This window comes from Oncorhynchus kisutch, linkage group LG6 (assembly GCF_002021735.2).
Source record: "Oncorhynchus kisutch isolate 150728-3 linkage group LG6, Okis_V2, whole genome shotgun sequence".
Lineage (NCBI taxonomy): Eukaryota > Metazoa > Chordata > Actinopteri > Salmoniformes > Salmonidae > Oncorhynchus > Oncorhynchus kisutch.
In genome coordinates this window covers 3,309,962-3,325,145 of record NC_034179.2, presented here as the reverse complement: position 1 = coordinate 3,325,145, position 15,184 = coordinate 3,309,962, and the positions used below count along the sequence as shown (strand labels likewise).

The following is a 15,184-nucleotide window of genomic DNA, read 5'->3' as shown; positions in this document are numbered from 1 at the left end:
AGACCTAGTGGTGTTGCTGTAGTCAGTAGGTCTAGTGGTGTTGCTGTGTTCAGTAGACCTAGTGGTGTTGCTCTAGTCAGTAGGTCTAGGGGTGTTGCTGTAGTCAGTAGGTCTAGTGGTGTTGCTGTAGTCAATAGACCTAGTGGTGTTGCTGTAGTCAGTAGGTCTAGTGGTGTTGCTGTGTTCAGTAGACCTAGTGGTGTTGCTCTAGTCAGTAGGTCTAGGGGTGTTGCTGTAGTCAGTAGACCTAGTGGTGTTGCTGTAGTCAGTAGGTCTAGTGGTGTTGCTGTGTTCAGTAGACCTAGTGGTGTTGCTCTAGTCAGTAGGTCTAGGGGTGTTGCTGTAGTCAATAGACCTAGTGGTGTTGCTGTAGTCAGTAGGTCTAGTGGTGTTGCTGTGTTCAGTAGACCTAGTGGTGTTGCTCGAGTCAGTAGGTTTAGGGGTGTTGCTGTAGTCAGTAGACCTAGTGGTGTTGCTGTAGTCAGTAGGTCTAGTGGTGTTGCTCTAGTCAGTAGGTCTAGTGGTGTTGCTCTAGTCAGTAGGTCTAGTGGTGTTGCTGTAGTCAGTAGGTCTAGTGGTGTAGCTGTAGTAAGTAGACATAGTGGTGTTTGCTGTAGTCAGTAGGCCTAGTGGTGTTGCTGTAGTCAGTAGACCTAGTGGTGTTGTGTAGTCAGTAGACCTAGTGGTGTTGCTGTAGTCAGTAGGTCTAGTGGTGTTTCTGTAGTCAGTAGACCTAGTGGTGTTGTGCAGTCAGTAGACCTAGTGGTGTTGCTGTAGTCAGTAGGTCTAGTGGTGTTTCTGTAGTCAGGTAGTCTAGTAGGTAGGGTGTTGCTGTAGTCAGTAGACCTAGTGGTGTTGCAGTAGTCAGTAGATCTAGTTGGTGTTGCTGTAGTCAGAAGACCTAGTGGTGTTGCTGTAGTCAGTAGACCTAGTGGCGTTGCTGAAGTCAGTAGGTCTAGTGGTGATGCTCTAGTCAGTAGGTCTAGTGGTGTTGCTCTAGTCAGTAGGTCTAGTGGTGTTGCTGTAGTCAGTAGGTCTAGTGGTGTTGCTGTAGTCAGTAGGTCTAGTGGTGTTTGCTGTAGTCAGTAGGTCTAGTGGTGTTTTCTGTAGTCAGTAGACCTAGTGGTGTTGCTGTAGTCAGTAGGTCTAGTGGTGTTTCTGTAGTCAGTAGACCTAGTGGTGTTGCTGTAGTCAGTAGACCTAGTGGTGTTGTTGTAGTCAGTAGGTCTAGTGGTGTTGCTGTAGTAAGTAGGCTAGTGGTGTTGCTGTAGTCAGTAGGTCTAGTGGTGTTGCTGTATTCAGTAGTCTAGTGGTTGCTGTAGTCAGAGGTCTAGTGGTGTTGCTGTAGTCAGTAGACCTAGTGGTGTTGTGTAGTCAGTAGGTCTAGTGGTGTTGCTGTAGTCAGTAGACGAGTGGTGTTGCTGTAGTCAGTAGGTCTAGGGGTGTTGCTGTAGTCAGTAGGTCTAATGGTGTTGCTTAGTCAGTAGGTCTAGTGGTGTGCTGTAGTCAGTAGACCTAGTGCTGTGTCAGTAGGTCTAGTGGTGTTGCTGTAGTCAGTAGACCTAGTTCTGTAGTCAGTAGGTCTAGTGGTGTTGCTGTAGTCAGTAGGTCTAGTGGTGTTGCTGTATTCAGTAGGTCTAGTGGTGTTGCTGTAGTCAGTAGACCTAGTGGTTGTTGCTGTAGTCAGTAGGTCTAGTGGTGTGCTGTAGTCAGTAGGTTCTAGGGGTGTTGCTGTAGTCAGTAGGCCTAGTGGTGTTGCTGTAGTCAGAGGTCTAGTGGTGTTGTTGTAGTCAGTAGACCTAGTGGTGTTGCTGTAGTCAGTAGGTCTAGTAGGTAGGGGTGTTGCTGTAGTCAGTAGGTCTAGTAGGTAGGGGTGTTGCTGTAGTCAGTAGGTCTAGTGGTGTTGCTGTAGTCAATAGACCTAGTGGTGTTGCTGTAGTCAGTAGGTCTAGTGGTGTTGCTGTGTTCAGTAGACCTAGTGGTGTTGCTCTAGTCAGTAGGTCTAGGGGTGTTGCTGTAGTCAGTAGGTCTAGTGTGTTGCTGTAGTCAATAGACCTAGTGGTGTTGCTGTAGTCAGTAGGTCTAGTGGTGTTGCTGTGTTCAGTAGACCTAGTGGTGTTGCTCTAGTCAGTAGGTCTAGGGGGTGTTGCTGTAGTCAGTAGACCTAGTGGTGTTGCTGTAGTCAGTAGGTCTAGTGGTGTTGCTGTGTTCAGTAGACCTAGTGGTGTTGCTCTAGTCAGTAGGTCTAGGGGTGTTGCTGTAGTCAATAGACCTAGTGGTGTTGCTGTAGTCAGTAGGTCTAGTGGTGTTGCTGTGTTCAGTAGACCTAGTGGTGTTGCTCTAGTCAGTAGGTTTAGGGGTGTTGCTGTAGTCAGTAGACCTAGTGGTGTTGCTGTAGTCAGTAGGTCTAGTGGTGTTGCTCTAGTCAGTAGGTCTAGTGGTGTTGCTCTAGTCAGTAGGTCTAGTGGTGTTGCTGTAGTCAGTAGGTCTAGTGGTGTAGCTGTAGTAAGTAGACCTAGTGGTGTTGCTGTAGTCAGTAGGCCTAGTGGTGTTGCTGTAGTCAGTAGACCTAGTGGTGTTGTGTAGTCAGTAGACCTAGTGGTGTTGCTGTAGTCAGTAGGTCTAGTGGTGTTTCTGTAGTCAGTAGACCTAGTGGTGTTGTGCAGTCAGTAGACCTAGTGGTGTTGCTGTAGTCAGTAGGTCTAGTGGTGTTTCTGTAGTCAGTAGGTCTAGTAGGTAGGGGTGTTGCTGTAGTCAGTAGACCTAGTGGTGTTGCAGTAGTCAGTAGATCTAGTGGTGTTGCTGTAGTCAGTAGACCTAGTGGTGTTGCTGTAGTCAGTAGGCCTAGTGGTGTTGCTGTAGTCAGTAGACCTAGTGGTGTTGCTGTAGTCAGTAGACCTAGTGTTGTTTCTGTAGTCAGTAGGCCTATTGGTGTTGCTGTAGTCAGTAGACCTAGTGGTGTTGTGTAGTCAGTAGACCTAGTGGTGTTGCTGTAGTCAGTAGGTCTAGTGGTGTTTCTGTAGTCAGTAGGTCTAGTAGGTAGGGGTGTTGCTGTAGTCAGTAGACCTAGTGGTGTTGCTGTAGTCAGTAGATCTAGTGGTGTTGCTGTAGTCAGTAGACCTAGTGGTGTTGCTGTAGTCAGTAGACCTAGTGGTGTTGCTGTAGTCAGTAGGTCTAGTGGTGTTGCTGTAGTCAGTAGGTCTAGTGGTGTTGCTGTAGTCAGTAGGTCTAGTGGTGTTGCTGTAGTGAGCAGGTCTAGTGGTGTTGCTGTAGTCAGTAGGCCTAGTGGTGTTGCTGTAGTCAGTAGACATAGTGGTGTTGTGTAGTCAGTAGGTCTAGTGGTGTTGCTGTAGTCAGTAGGTCTAGTGGTGTAGCTGTAGTAAGTAGACCTAGTGGTGTTGCTGTAGTCAGTAGGTTCTAGTGGTGTTGCTGTAGTCAGTAGGTCTAGTGGTGTTTCTGTAGTCAGTAGACTAGTGGTGTTGCTGTATTAAGTAGACCTAGTGGTGTTGCTGTAGTCAGTAGGTCTAGTGGTGTTGCTGTAGTCAGTAGGTCTAGTGGTGTTTCTGTAGTCAGTAGGCCCTAGTGGTGTTGCTGTAGTCAGTAGGTCTAGTGGTGTTGCTGTAGTCAGTAGGTCTAGTAGGTAGGGGTGTTGCTGTAGTCAGTAGACCTAGTGGTGTTGCTGTAGTCAGTAGGTCTAGTGGTGTTGCTGTAGTCAGTAGGGTCTAGTGGTGTGGCTCTAGTCAGTAGGTCTAGTGGTGTTGCTCTAGTCAGTAGGTCTAGTGGTGTTGCTGTAGTCAGTAGTTCTAGTGGTGTTCTGTAGTCAGTAGACCTAGTGGTGTTGTGCAGTCAGTAGACCTAGTGGTGTTGCTGTAGGTCAGTAGGCCTAGTGGTGCTGCTGTAGTCAGTAGACCTAGTGGTGTTGTGTAGTCAGTAGACCTAGTGGTGTTGCTGTAGTCAGTAGGTCTAGTGGTGTTTCTGTAGTCAGTAGGTCTAGTAGGTAGGGGTGTTGCTGTAGTCAGTAGACTAGTGGTGTTGCTGTAGTCATAGATCTAGTGGTTGTGCTGTAGTCAGTGACCTAGTGGTGTTGCTTGTAGTCAGAGACCTAGTGGTGTTGCTGTAGTCAGTAGTTCTAGTGGTGTTGCTGTAGTCAGTAGGTCTAGTGGTGTTGCTGTAGTCAGTAGGTCTAGTGGTGTTGCTGTAGTCAGTAGGTCTAGTGGTGTTGCTGTAGTCAGTAGGTCTAGTGGTGTTTCTGTAGTCAGTAGGTCTAGTAGGTAGGGGTGTTGCTGTAGTCAGTAGACCTAGTGGTGTTGCTGTAGTCAGTAGATCTAGTGGTGTTGCTGTAGTCAGTAGACCTAGTGGTGTTGCTGTAGTCAGTAGACCTAGTGGTGTTGCTGTAGTCAGTAGGTCTAGTGGTGTTGCTGTAGTCAGTAGGTCTAGTGGTGTTGCTGTAGTCAGTAGGTCTAGTGGTGTTGCTGTAGTCAGTAGGTCTAGTGGTGTTGCTGTAGTCAGTAGGCCTAGTGGTGTTGCTGTAGTCAGTAGACCTAGTGGTGTTGTGTAGTCAGTAGGTCTAGTGGTGTTGCTGTAGTCAGTAGGTCTAGTGGTGTTGCTGTAGTCAGTAGACCTAGTGGTGTTGCTGTAGTCAGTAGGTCTAGTGGTGTTGCTGTAGTCAGTAGGTCTAGTGGTGTTTCTGTAGTCAGTAGACCTAGTGGTGTTGCTGTGTTCAGTAGACCTAGTGGTGTTGCTCTAGTCAGTAGGTCTAGGGGTGTTGCTGTAGTCAGTAGGTCTAGTGGTGTTGCTGTAGTCAGTAGACCTAGTGGTGTTGCTGTAGTCAGTAGGTCTAGTGGTGTTGCTGTAGTCAGTAGACCTAGTGGTGTTGCTGTAGTCAGTAGGTCTAGTGTGTTGCTGTAGTCAGTAGACCTAGTGGTGTTGCTGTAGTCAGTAGGTCTAGTGGTGTTGCTGTAGTCAGTAGGTCTAGTGGTGTTGCTGTAGTCAGTAGACCTAGTGGTGTTGCTGTAGTCAGTAGACCTAGTGGTGTTGCTGTAGTCAGTAGGTCTAGTGGTGTTGCTGTAGTCAGTAGGTCTAGTAGGTAGGGGTGTTGCTGTAGTCAGTAGACCTAGTGGTGTTGCTGTAGTCAGTAGGCCTAGTGGTGTTGCTGTAGTCAGTAGACCTAGTGGTGTTGCTGTAGTCAGTAGACCTAGTGGTGTTGCTGTAGTCAGTAGGTCTAGTGGTGTTTCTGTAGTCAGTAGGTCTAGTAGGTAGGGGTGTTGCTGTAGTCAGTAGACCTAGTGGTGTTGCTGTAGTCAGTAGATCTAGTGGTGTTGCTGTAGTCAGTAGACCTAGTGGTGTTGCTGTAGTCAGTAGACCTAGTGGTGTTGCTGTAGTCAGTAGGTCTAGTGGTGTTGCTGTAGTCAGTAGGTCTAGTGGTGTTGCTGTAGTCAGTAGGTCTAGTGGTGTTGCTGTAGTCAGTAGGTCTAGTGGTGTTGCTGTAGTCAGTAGGCCTAGTGGTGTTGCTGTAGTCAGTAGGTCTAGTGGTGTTTCTGTAGTCAGTAGGTCTAGTAGGTAGGGGTGTTGCTGTAGTCAGTAGACCTAGTGGTGTTGCTGTAGTCAGTAGACCTAGTGGTGTTGCTGTAGTCAGTAGACCTAGTGGTGTTGCTGTAGTCAGTAGGTCTAGTGGTGTTGCTGTAGTCAGTAGGTCTAGTGGTGTTGCTGTAGTCAGTAGGTCTAGTGGTGTTGCTGTAGTCAGTAGGTCTAGTGGTGTTGCTGTAGTCAGTAGACCTAGTGGTGTTGCTGTAGTCAGTAGACCTAGTGGTGTTGCTGTAGTCAGTAGACCTAGTGGTGTTGCTGTAGTCAGTAGGTCTAGTGGTGTTGCTGTAGTCAGTAGACCTAGTGGTGTTGCTGTAGTCAGTAGGTCTAGTGGTGTTGCTGTAGTCAGTAGACCTAGTGGTGTTGCTGTAGTCAGTAGACCTAGTGGTGTTGCTGTAGTCAGTAGGTCTAGTGGTGTTGCTGTAGTCAGTAGGTCTAGTGGTGTTGCTGTAGTCAGTAGGTCTAGTGGTGTTGCTGTAGTCAGTAGGTCTAGTGGTGTTGCTGTAGTCAGTAGGTCTAGTGGTGTTGCTGTAGTCAGTAGACCTAGTGGTGTTGCTGTAGTCAGTAGGTCTAGTGGTGTTGCTGTAGTCAGTAGACCTAGTGGTGTTGCTGTAGTCAGTAGGTCTAGTGGTGTTGCTGTAGTCAGTAGGTCTAGTGGTGTTGCTGTAGTCAGTAGGTCTAGTGGTGTTGCTGTAGTCAGTAGACCTAGTGCTGTAGTCAGTAGGTCTAGTGGTGTTGCTGTAGTCAGTAGACCTAGTTCTGTAGTCAGTAGGTCTAGTGGTGTTGCTGTAGTCAGTAGGTCTAGTGGTGTTGCTGTAGTCAGTAGACCTAGTGGTGTTGCTGTAGTCAGTAGGTCTAGTGGTGTTGCTGTAGTCAGTAGGTCTAGTGGTGTTGCTGTAGTCAGTAGGCCTAGTGGTGTTGCTGTAGTCAGTAGGTCTAGTGGTGTTGCTGTAGTCAGTAGACCTAGTGGTGTTGCTGTAGTCAGTAGGTCTAGTAGGTAGGGGTGTTGCTGTAGTCAGTAGGTCTAGTAGGTAGGGGTGTTGCTGTAGTCAGTAGGTCTAGTGGTGTTGCTGTAGTCAGTAGACCTAGTGGTGTTGCTGTAGTCAGTAGGTCTAGTGGTGTTGCTGTGTTCAGTAGACCTAGTGGTGTTGCTGTAGTCAGTAGGTCTAGGGGTGTTGCTGTAGTCAGTAGGTCTAGTGGTGTTGCTGTAGTCAGTAGACCTAGTGGTGTTGCTGTAGTCAGTAGGTCTAGTGGTGTTGCTGTGTCAGTAGACCTAGTGGTGTTGCTGTAGTCAGTAGGTCTAGGGGTGTTGCTGTAGTCAGTAGACCTAGTGGTGTTGCTGTAGTCAGTAGGTCTAGTGGTGTTGCTGTGTTCAGTAGACCTAGTGGTGTTGCTGTAGTCAGTAGGTCTAGGGTGTTGCTGTAGTCAGTAGACCTAGTGGTGTTGCTGTAGTCAGTAGGTCTAGTGGTGTTGCTGTGTCAGTAGACCTAGTGGTGTTGCTCTAGTCAGTAGGTTTAGGGGTGTTGCTGTAGTCAGTAGACCTAGTGGTGTTGCTGTAGTCAGTAGGTCTAGTGGTGTTGCTCTAGTCAGTAGGTCTAGTGGTGTTGCTCTAGTCAGTAGGTCTAGTGGTGTTGCTGTAGTCAGTAGGTCTAGTGGTGTAGCTGTAGTAAGTAGACCTAGTGGTGTTGCTGTAGTCAGTAGGTCTAGTGGTGTTGCTGTAGTCAGTAGGTCTAGTGGTTGTTTCTGTAGTCAGTAGACCTAGTGGTGTTGCTGTATTAAGTAGACCTAGTGGTGTTGCTGTAGTCAGTAGGTCTAGTGGTTGTTGCTGTAGTCAGTAGGTCTAGTGGTGTTTCTGTAGTCAGTAGGCCTAGTGGTGTTGCTGTAGTCAGTAGGTCTAGTGGTGTTGCTGTAGTCAGTAGGTCTAGTAGGTAGGGGTGTTGCTGTAGTCAGTAGACCTAGTGGTGTTGCTGTAGTCAGTAGGTCTAGTGGTGTTGCTGTAGTCAGTAGGTCTAGTGGTGTGGCTCTAGTCAGTAGGTCTAGTGGTGTTGCTCTAGTCAGTAGGTCTAGTGGTGTTGCTGTAGTCAGTAGGTCTAGTGGTGTTGCTGTAGTCAGTAGGTCTAGTGGTGTTTGCCTGTAGTCAGTAGGCCTAGTGGTGTTGCTGTAGTCAGTAGACCTAGTGGTGTTTGTGTAGTCAGTAGACCTAGTGGTGTTTGCTGTAGTCAGTAGGTCTAGTGGTGTTTCTGTAGTCAGTAGACCTAGTGGTGTTGTGCAGTCAGTAGACCTAGTGGTGTTGCTGTAGTCAGTAGGTCTAGTGGTGTTTCTGTAGTCAGTAGGTCTAGTAGGTAGGGGTGTTGCTGTAGTCAGTAGACCTAGTGGTGTTGGCAGTAGTCAGTAAGATCTAGTGGTGTTGCTGTAGTCAGTAGACCTAGTGGTGTTGCTGTAGTCAGTAGGCCTAGTGGTGTTGCTGTAGTCAGTAGACCTAGTGGTGTTGCTGTAGTCAGTAGACCTAGTGTTGTTGCTGTAGTCAGTAGGCCTATTGGTGTTGCTGTAGTCAGTAGACCTAGTGGTGTTGTGTAGTCAGTAGACCTAGTGGTGTTGCTGTAGTCAGTAGGTCTAGTGGTGTTTCTGTAGTTAGTAGGTCTAGTAGGTAGGGGTGTTGCTGTAGTCAGTAGACCTAGTGGTGTTGCTGTAGTCAGTAGATCTAGTGGTGTTGCTGTAGTCAGTAGACCTAGTGGTGTTGCTGTAGTCAGTAGACCTAGTGGTGTTGCTGTAGTCAGTAGGTCTAGTGGTGTTGCTGTAGTCAGTAGGTCTAGTGGTGTTGCTGTAGTCAGTAGGTCTAGTGGTGTTGCTGTAGTGAGCAGGTCTAGTGGTGTTGCTGTAGTCAGTAGGCTAGTGGTGTTGCTGTAGTCAGTAGACATAGTGGTGTTGTGTAGTCAGTAGGTCTAGTGGGTGTTGCTGTAGTCAGTAGGTCTAGTGGTGTAGCTGTAGTAAGTAGACCTAGTGGTGTTGCTGTAGTCAGTAGGTCTAGTGGTGTTGCTGTAGTCAGTAGGTCTAGTGGTGTTTCTGTAGTCAGTAGACCTAGTGGTGTTGCTGTATTAAGTAGACCTAGTGGTGTTGCTGTAGTCAGTAGGTCTAGTGGTGTTGCTGTAGTCAGTAGGTCTAGTGGTGTTTCTGTAGTCAGTAGGCCTAGTGGTGTTGCTGTAGTCAGTAGGTCTAGTGGTGTTGCTGTAGTCAGTAGGTCTAGTAGGTAGGGGTGTTGCTGTAGTCAGTAGACCTAGTGGTGTTGCTGTAGTCAGTAGGTCTAGTGGTGTTGCTGTAGTCAGTAGGTCTAGTGGTGTTTCTGTAGTCAGTAGACCTAGTGGTGTTGTGCAGTCAGTAGACCTAGTGGTGTTGCTGTAGTCAGTAGGCCTAGTGGTGTTGCTGTAGTCAGTAGACCTAGTGGTGTTGTGTAGTCAGTAGGTCTAGTGGTGTTGCTGTAGTCAGTAGGTCTAGTGGTGTTTCTGTAGTCAGTAGGTCTAGTAGGTAGGGGTGTTGCTGTAGTCAGTAGACCTAGTGGTGTTGCTGTAGTCAGTAGATCTAGTGGTGTTGCTGTAGTCAGTAGACCTAGTGGTGTTGCTGTAGTCAGTAGACCTAGTGGTGTTGCTGTAGTCAGTAGTTCTAGTGGTGTTGCTGTAGTCAGTAGGTCTAGTGGTGTTGCTGTAGTCAGTAGGTCTAGTGGTGTTGCTGTAGTCAGCAGGTCTAGTGGTGTTGCTGTAGTCAGTAGGTCTAGTGGTGTTTCTGTAGTCAGTAGGTCTAGTAGGTAGGGGTGTTGCTGTAGTCAGTAGACCTAGTGGTGTTGCTGTAGTCAGTAGATCTAGTGGTGTTGCTGTAGTCAGTAGACCTAGTGGTGTTGCTGTAGTCAGTAGACCTAGTGGTGTTGCTGTAGTCAGTAGGTCTAGTGGTGTTGCTGTAGTCAGTAGGTCTAGTGGTGTTGCTGTAGTCAGTAGGTCTAGTGGTGTTGCTGTAGTCAGTAGGTCTAGTGGTGTTGCTGTAGTCAGTAGGCCTAGTGGTGTTGCTGTAGTCAGTAGACCTAGTGGTGTTGTGTAGTCAGTAGGTCTAGTGGTGTTGCTGTAGTCAGTAGGTCTAGTGGTGTTGCTGTAGTCAGTAGGTCTAGTGGTGTTGCTGTAGTAAGTAGACCTAGTGGTGTTGCTGTAGTCAGTAGGTCTAGTGGTGTTGCTGTAGTCAGTAGGTCTAGTGGTGTTTCTGTAGTCAGTAGACCTAGTGGTGTTGCTGTAGTCAGTAGACCTAGTGGTGTTGCTGTAGTCAGTAGGTCTAGTGGTGTTGCTGTAGTCAGTAGGTCTAGTGGTGTTGCTGTAGTCAGTAGGCCTAGTGGTGTTGCTGTAGTCAGTAGGTCTAGTGGTGTTGCTGTAGTCAGTAGGTCTAGTAGGTAGGGGTGTTGCTGTAGTCAGTAGACCTAGTGGTGTTGCTGTAGTCAGTAGGTCTAGTGGTGTTGCTGTAGTCAGTAGGTCTAGTGGTGTTGCTGTAGTCAGTAGGTCTAGTGGTGTTGCTGTAGTCAGTAGACCTAGTGGTGTTGCTGTAGTCAGTAGACCTAGTGGTGTTGCTGTAGTCAGTAGGTCTAGTGGTGTTGCTGTAGTCAGTAGACCTAGTGGTGTTGCTGTAGTCAGTAGACCTAGTGGTGTTGCTGTAGTCAGTAGGCCTAGTGGTGTTGCTGTAGTCAGTAGACCTAGTGGTGTTGCTGTAGTCAGTAGACCTAGTGGTGTTGCTGTAGTCAGTAGGTCTAGTGGTGTTGCTGTAGTCAGTAGGTCTAGTGGTGTTGCTGTAGTCAGTAGGTCTAGTGGTGTTGCTGTAGTCAGTAGGTCTAGTGGTGTTGCTGTAGTCAGTAGACCTAGTGGTGTTGCTGTAGTCAGTAGACCTAGTGGTGTTGCTGTAGTCAGTAGGTCTAGTGGTGTTGCTGTAGTCAGTAGACCTAGTGGTGTTGCTGTAGTCAGTAGACCTAGTGGTGTTGCTGTAGTCAGTAGGTCTAGTGGTGTTGCTGTAGTCAGTAGACCTAGTGGTGTTGCTGTAGTCAGTAGACCTAGTGGTGTTGCTGTAGTCAGTAGGTCTAGTGGTGTTGCTGTAGTCAGTAGACCTAGTGGTGTTGCTGTAGTCAGTAGGTCTAGTGGTGTTGCTGTAGTCAGTAGACCTAGTGGTGTTGCTGTAGTCAGTAGGTCTAGTGGTGTTGCTGTAGTCAGTAGACCTAGTGGTGTTGCTGTAGTCAGTAGGTCTAGTGGTGTTGCTGTAGTCAGTAGGTCTAGTGGTGTTGCTGTAGTCAGTAGACCTAGTGGTGTTGCTGTAGTCAGTAGGTCTAGTGGTGTTGCTGTAGTCAGTAGACCTAGTGGTGTTGCTGTAGTCAGTAGGTCTAGTGGTGTTGCTGTAGTCAGTAGGTCTAGTGGTGTTGCTGTAGTCAGTAGGTCTAGTGGTGTTGCTGTAGTCAGTAGACCTAGTGGTGTTGCTGTAGTCAGTAGACCTAGTGGTGTTGCTGTAGTCAGTAGGTCTAGTGGTGTTGCTGTAGTCAGTAGACCTAGTGGTGTTGTGTAGTCAGTAGACCTAGTGGTGTTGCTGTAGTCAGTAGGTCTAGTGGTGTTGCTGTAGTCAGTAGACCTAGTGGTGTTGTGTAGTCAGTAGACCTAGTGGTGTTGCTGTAGTCAGTAGGTCTAGTGGTGTTTCTGTAGTCAGTAGGTCTAGTAGGTAGGGGTGTTGCTGTAGTCAGTAGACCTAGTGGTGTTGCTGTAGTCAGTAGATCTAGTGGTGTTGCTGTAGTCAGTAGACCTAGTGGTGTTGCTGTAGTCAGTAGACCTAGTGGTGTTGCTGTAGTCAGTAGGTCTAGTGGTGTTGCTGTAGTCAGTAGGTCTAGTGGTGTTGCTGTAGTCAGTAGGTCTAGTGGTGTTGCTGTAGTCAGTAGGTCTAGTGGTGTTGCTGTAGTCAGTAGGTCTAGTGGTGTTTCTGTAGTCAGTAGGTCTAGTAGGTAGGGGTGTTGCTGTAGTCAGTAGACCTAGTGGTGTTGCTGTAGTCAGTAGATCTAGTGGTGTTGCTGTAGTCAGTAGACCTAGTGGTGTTGCTGTAGTCAGTAGACCTAGTGGTGTTGCTGTAGTCAGTAGGTCTAGTGGTGTTGCTGTAGTCAGTAGGTCTAGTGGTGTTGCTGTAGTCAGTAGGTCTAGTGGTGTTGCTGTAGTCAGTAGGTCTAGTGGTGTTGCTGTAGTCAGTAGGCCTAGTGGTGTTGCTGTAGTCAGTAGACCTAGTGGTGTTGCTGTAGTCAGTAGGTCTAGTGGTGTTGCTGTAGTCAGTAGGTCTAGTGGTGTTGCTGTAGTCAGTAGACCTAGTGGTGTTGCTGTAGTCAGTAGGTCTAGTGGTGTTGCTGTAGTCAGTAGGTCTAGTGGTGTTGCTGTAGTCAGTAGACCTAGTGGTGTTGCTGTAGTCAGTAGGTCTAGTGGTGTTGCTGTAGTCAGTAGGTCTAGTGGTGTTGCTGTAGTCAGTAGGTCTAGTGGTGTTGCTGTAGTCAGTAGGTCTAGTGGTGTTGCTGTAGTCAGTAGACCTAGTGGTGTTGCTGTAGTCAGTAGGTCTAGTGGTGTTGCTGTAGTCAGTAGGTCTAGTGGTGTTGCTGTAGTCAGTAGACCTAGTGGTGTTGCTGTAGTCAGTAGGTCTAGTGGTGTTGCTGTAGTCAGTAGACCTAGTGGTGTTGCTGTAGTCAGTAGGTCTAGTGGTGTTGCTGTAGTCAGTAGACCTAGTGGTGTTGCTGTAGTCAGTAGGTCTAGTGGTGTTGCTGTAGTCAGTAGACCTAGTGGTGTTGCTGTAGTCAGTAGGTCTAGTGGTGTTGCTGTAGTCAGTAGACCTAGTGGTGTTGCTGTAGTCAGTAGGTCTAGTGGTGTTGCTGTAGTCAGTAGGTCTAGTGGTGTTGCTGTAGTCAGTAGGTCTAGTGGTGTTGCTGTAGTCAGTAGGTCTAGTGGTGTTGCTGTAGTCAGTAGACCTAGTGGTGTTGCTGTAGTCAGTAGGTCTAGTGGTGTTGCTGTAGTCAGTAGGTCTAGTGGTGTTGCTGTAGTCAGTAGACCTAGTGGTGTTGCTGTAGTCAGTAGACCTAGTGGTGTTGCTGTAGTCAGTAGGTCTAGTGGTGTTGCTGTAGTCAGTAGGTCTAGTGGTGTTTCTGTAGTCAGTAGGCCTAGTGGTGTTGCTGTAGTCAGTAGGTCTAGTGGTGTTGCTGTAGTCAGTAGGTCTAGTAGGTAGGGGTGTTGCTGTAGTCAGTAGACCTAGTGGTGTTGCTGTAGTCAGTAGGTCTAGTGGTGTTGCTGTAGTCAGTAGGTCTAGTGGTGTTGCTGTAGTCAGTAGGTCTAGTGGTGTTGCTGTAGTCAGTAGGTCTAGTGGTGTTGCTGTAGTCAGTAGACCTAGTGGTGTTGCTGTAGTCAGTAGACCTAGTGGTGTTGCTGTAGTCAGTAGGCCTAGTGGTGTTGCTGTAGTCAGTAGACCTAGTGGTGTTGCTGTAGTCAGTAGACCTAGTGGTGTTGCTGTAGTCAGTAGGTCTAGTGGTGTTCTGTAGTCAGTAGACCTAGTGGTGTTGCTGTAGTCAGTAGGTCTAGTGGTGTTGCTGTAGTCAGTAGACCTAGTGGTGTTGCTGTAGTCAGTAGGTCTAGTGGTGTTGCTGTAGTCAGTAGACCTAGTGGTGTTGCTGTAGTCAGTAGGTCTAGTGGTGTTGCTGTAGTCAGTAGGTCTAGTGGTGTTGCTGTAGTCAGTAGACCTAGTGGTGTTGCTGTAGTCAGTAGGTCTAGTGGTGTTGCTGTAGTCAGTAGACCTAGTGGTGTTGCTGTAGTCAGTAGGTCTAGTGGTGTTTCTGTAGTCAGTAGGTCTAGTAGGTAGGGTGTTGCTGTAGTCAGTAGACCTAGTGGTGTTGCTGTAGTCAGTAGATCTAGTGGTGTTGCTGTAGTCAGTAGACCTAGTGGTGTTGCTGTAGTCAGTAGACCTAGTGGTGTTGCTGTAGTCAGTAGGTCTAGTGGTGTTGCTGTAGTCAGTAGGTCTAGTGGTGTTGCTGTAGTCAGTAGGTCTAGTGGTGTTGCTGTAGTCAGTAGGTCTAGTGGTGTTGCTGTAGTCAGTAGGTCTAGTGGTGTTTCTGTAGTCAGTAGGTCTAGTAGGTAGGGGTGTTGCTGTAGTCAGTAGACCTAGTGGTGTTGCTGTAGTCAGTAGATCTAGTGGTGTTGCTGTAGTCAGTAGACCTAGTGGTGTTGCTGTAGTCAGTAGACCTAGTGGTGTTGCTGTAGTCAGTAGGTCTAGTGGTGTTGCTGTAGTCAGTAGGTCTAGTGGTGTTGCTGTAGTCAGTAGGTCTAGTGGTGTTGCTGTAGTCAGTAGGTCTAGTGGTGTTGCTGTAGTCAGTAGGCCTAGTGGTGTTGCTGTAGTCAGTAGACCTAGTGGTGTTGTGTAGTCAGTAGGTCTAGTGGTGTTGCTGTAGTCAGTAGGTCTAGTGGTGTTGCTGTAGTCAGTAGACCTAGTGGTGTTGCTGTAGTCAGTAGGTCTAGTGGTGTTGCTGTAGTCAGTAGGTCTAGTGGTGTTGCTGTAGTCAGTAGACCTAGTGGTGTTGCTGTAGTCAGTAGACCTAGTGGTGTTGCTGTAGTCAGTAGGTCTAGTGGTGTTGCTGTAGTCAGTAGGTCTAGTGGTGTTGCTGTAGTCAGTAGGTCTAGTGGTGTTGCTGTAGTCAGTAGGTCTAGTGGTGTTGCTGTAGTCAGTAGACCTAGTGGTGTTGCTGTAGTCAGTAGGTCTAGTGGTGTTGCTGTAGTCAGTAGGTCTAGTGGTGTTGCTGTAGTCAGTAGACCTAGTGGTGTTGCTGTAGTCAGTAGGTCTAGTGGTGTTGCTGTGTCAGTAGACCTAGTGGTGTTGCTGTAGTCAGTAGGTCTAGTGGTGTTGCTGTAGTCAGTAGACCTAGTGGTGTTGCTGTAGTCAGTAGGTCTAGTGGTGTTGCTGTAGTCAGTAGACCTAGTGGTGTTGCTGTAGTCAGTAGGTCTAGTGGTGTTGCTGTAGTCAGTAGACCTAGTGGTGTTGCTGTAGTCAGTAGGTCTAGTGGTGTTGCTGTAGTCAGTAGGTCTAGTGGTGTTGCTGTAGTCAGTAGGTCTAGTGGTGTTGCTGTAGTCAGTAGGTCTAGTGGTGTTGCTGTAGTCAGTAGACCTAGTGGTGTTGCTGTAGTCAGTAGGTCTAGTGGTGTTGCTGTAGTCAGTAGGTCTAGTGGTGTTTCTGTAGTCAGTAGACCTAGTGGTGTTGCTGTAGTCAGTAGACCTAGTGGTGTTGCTGTAGTCAGTAGGTCTAGTGGTGTTGCTGTAGTCAGTAGGTCTAGTGGTGTTTCTGTAGTCAGTAGGCCTAGTGGTGTTGCTGTAGTCAGTAGGTCTAGTGGTGTTGCTGTAGTCAGTAGGTCTAGTAGGTAGGGGTGTTGCTGTAGTCAGTAGACCTAGTGGTGTTGCTGTAGTCAGTAGGTCTAGTGGTGTTGCTGTAGTCAGTAGGTCTAGTGGTGTTGCTGTAGTCAGTAGGTCTAGTGGTGTTGCTGTAGTCAGTAGGTCTAGTGGTGTTGCTGTAGTCAGTAGGTCTAGTGGTG

At 48.0% G+C, this 15,184-nt stretch overlaps 1 protein-coding gene across 1 annotated transcript in view; it reads right to left on the bottom strand.

Moving 5' to 3' along the window:
* Positions 1-15,184, bottom strand: part of grin3a (glutamate receptor, ionotropic, N-methyl-D-aspartate 3A) — a 134,575-nt gene that overhangs the window by 34,207 nt on the left and 85,184 nt on the right. The gene's annotated exons all lie outside the window — the stretch shown is intronic.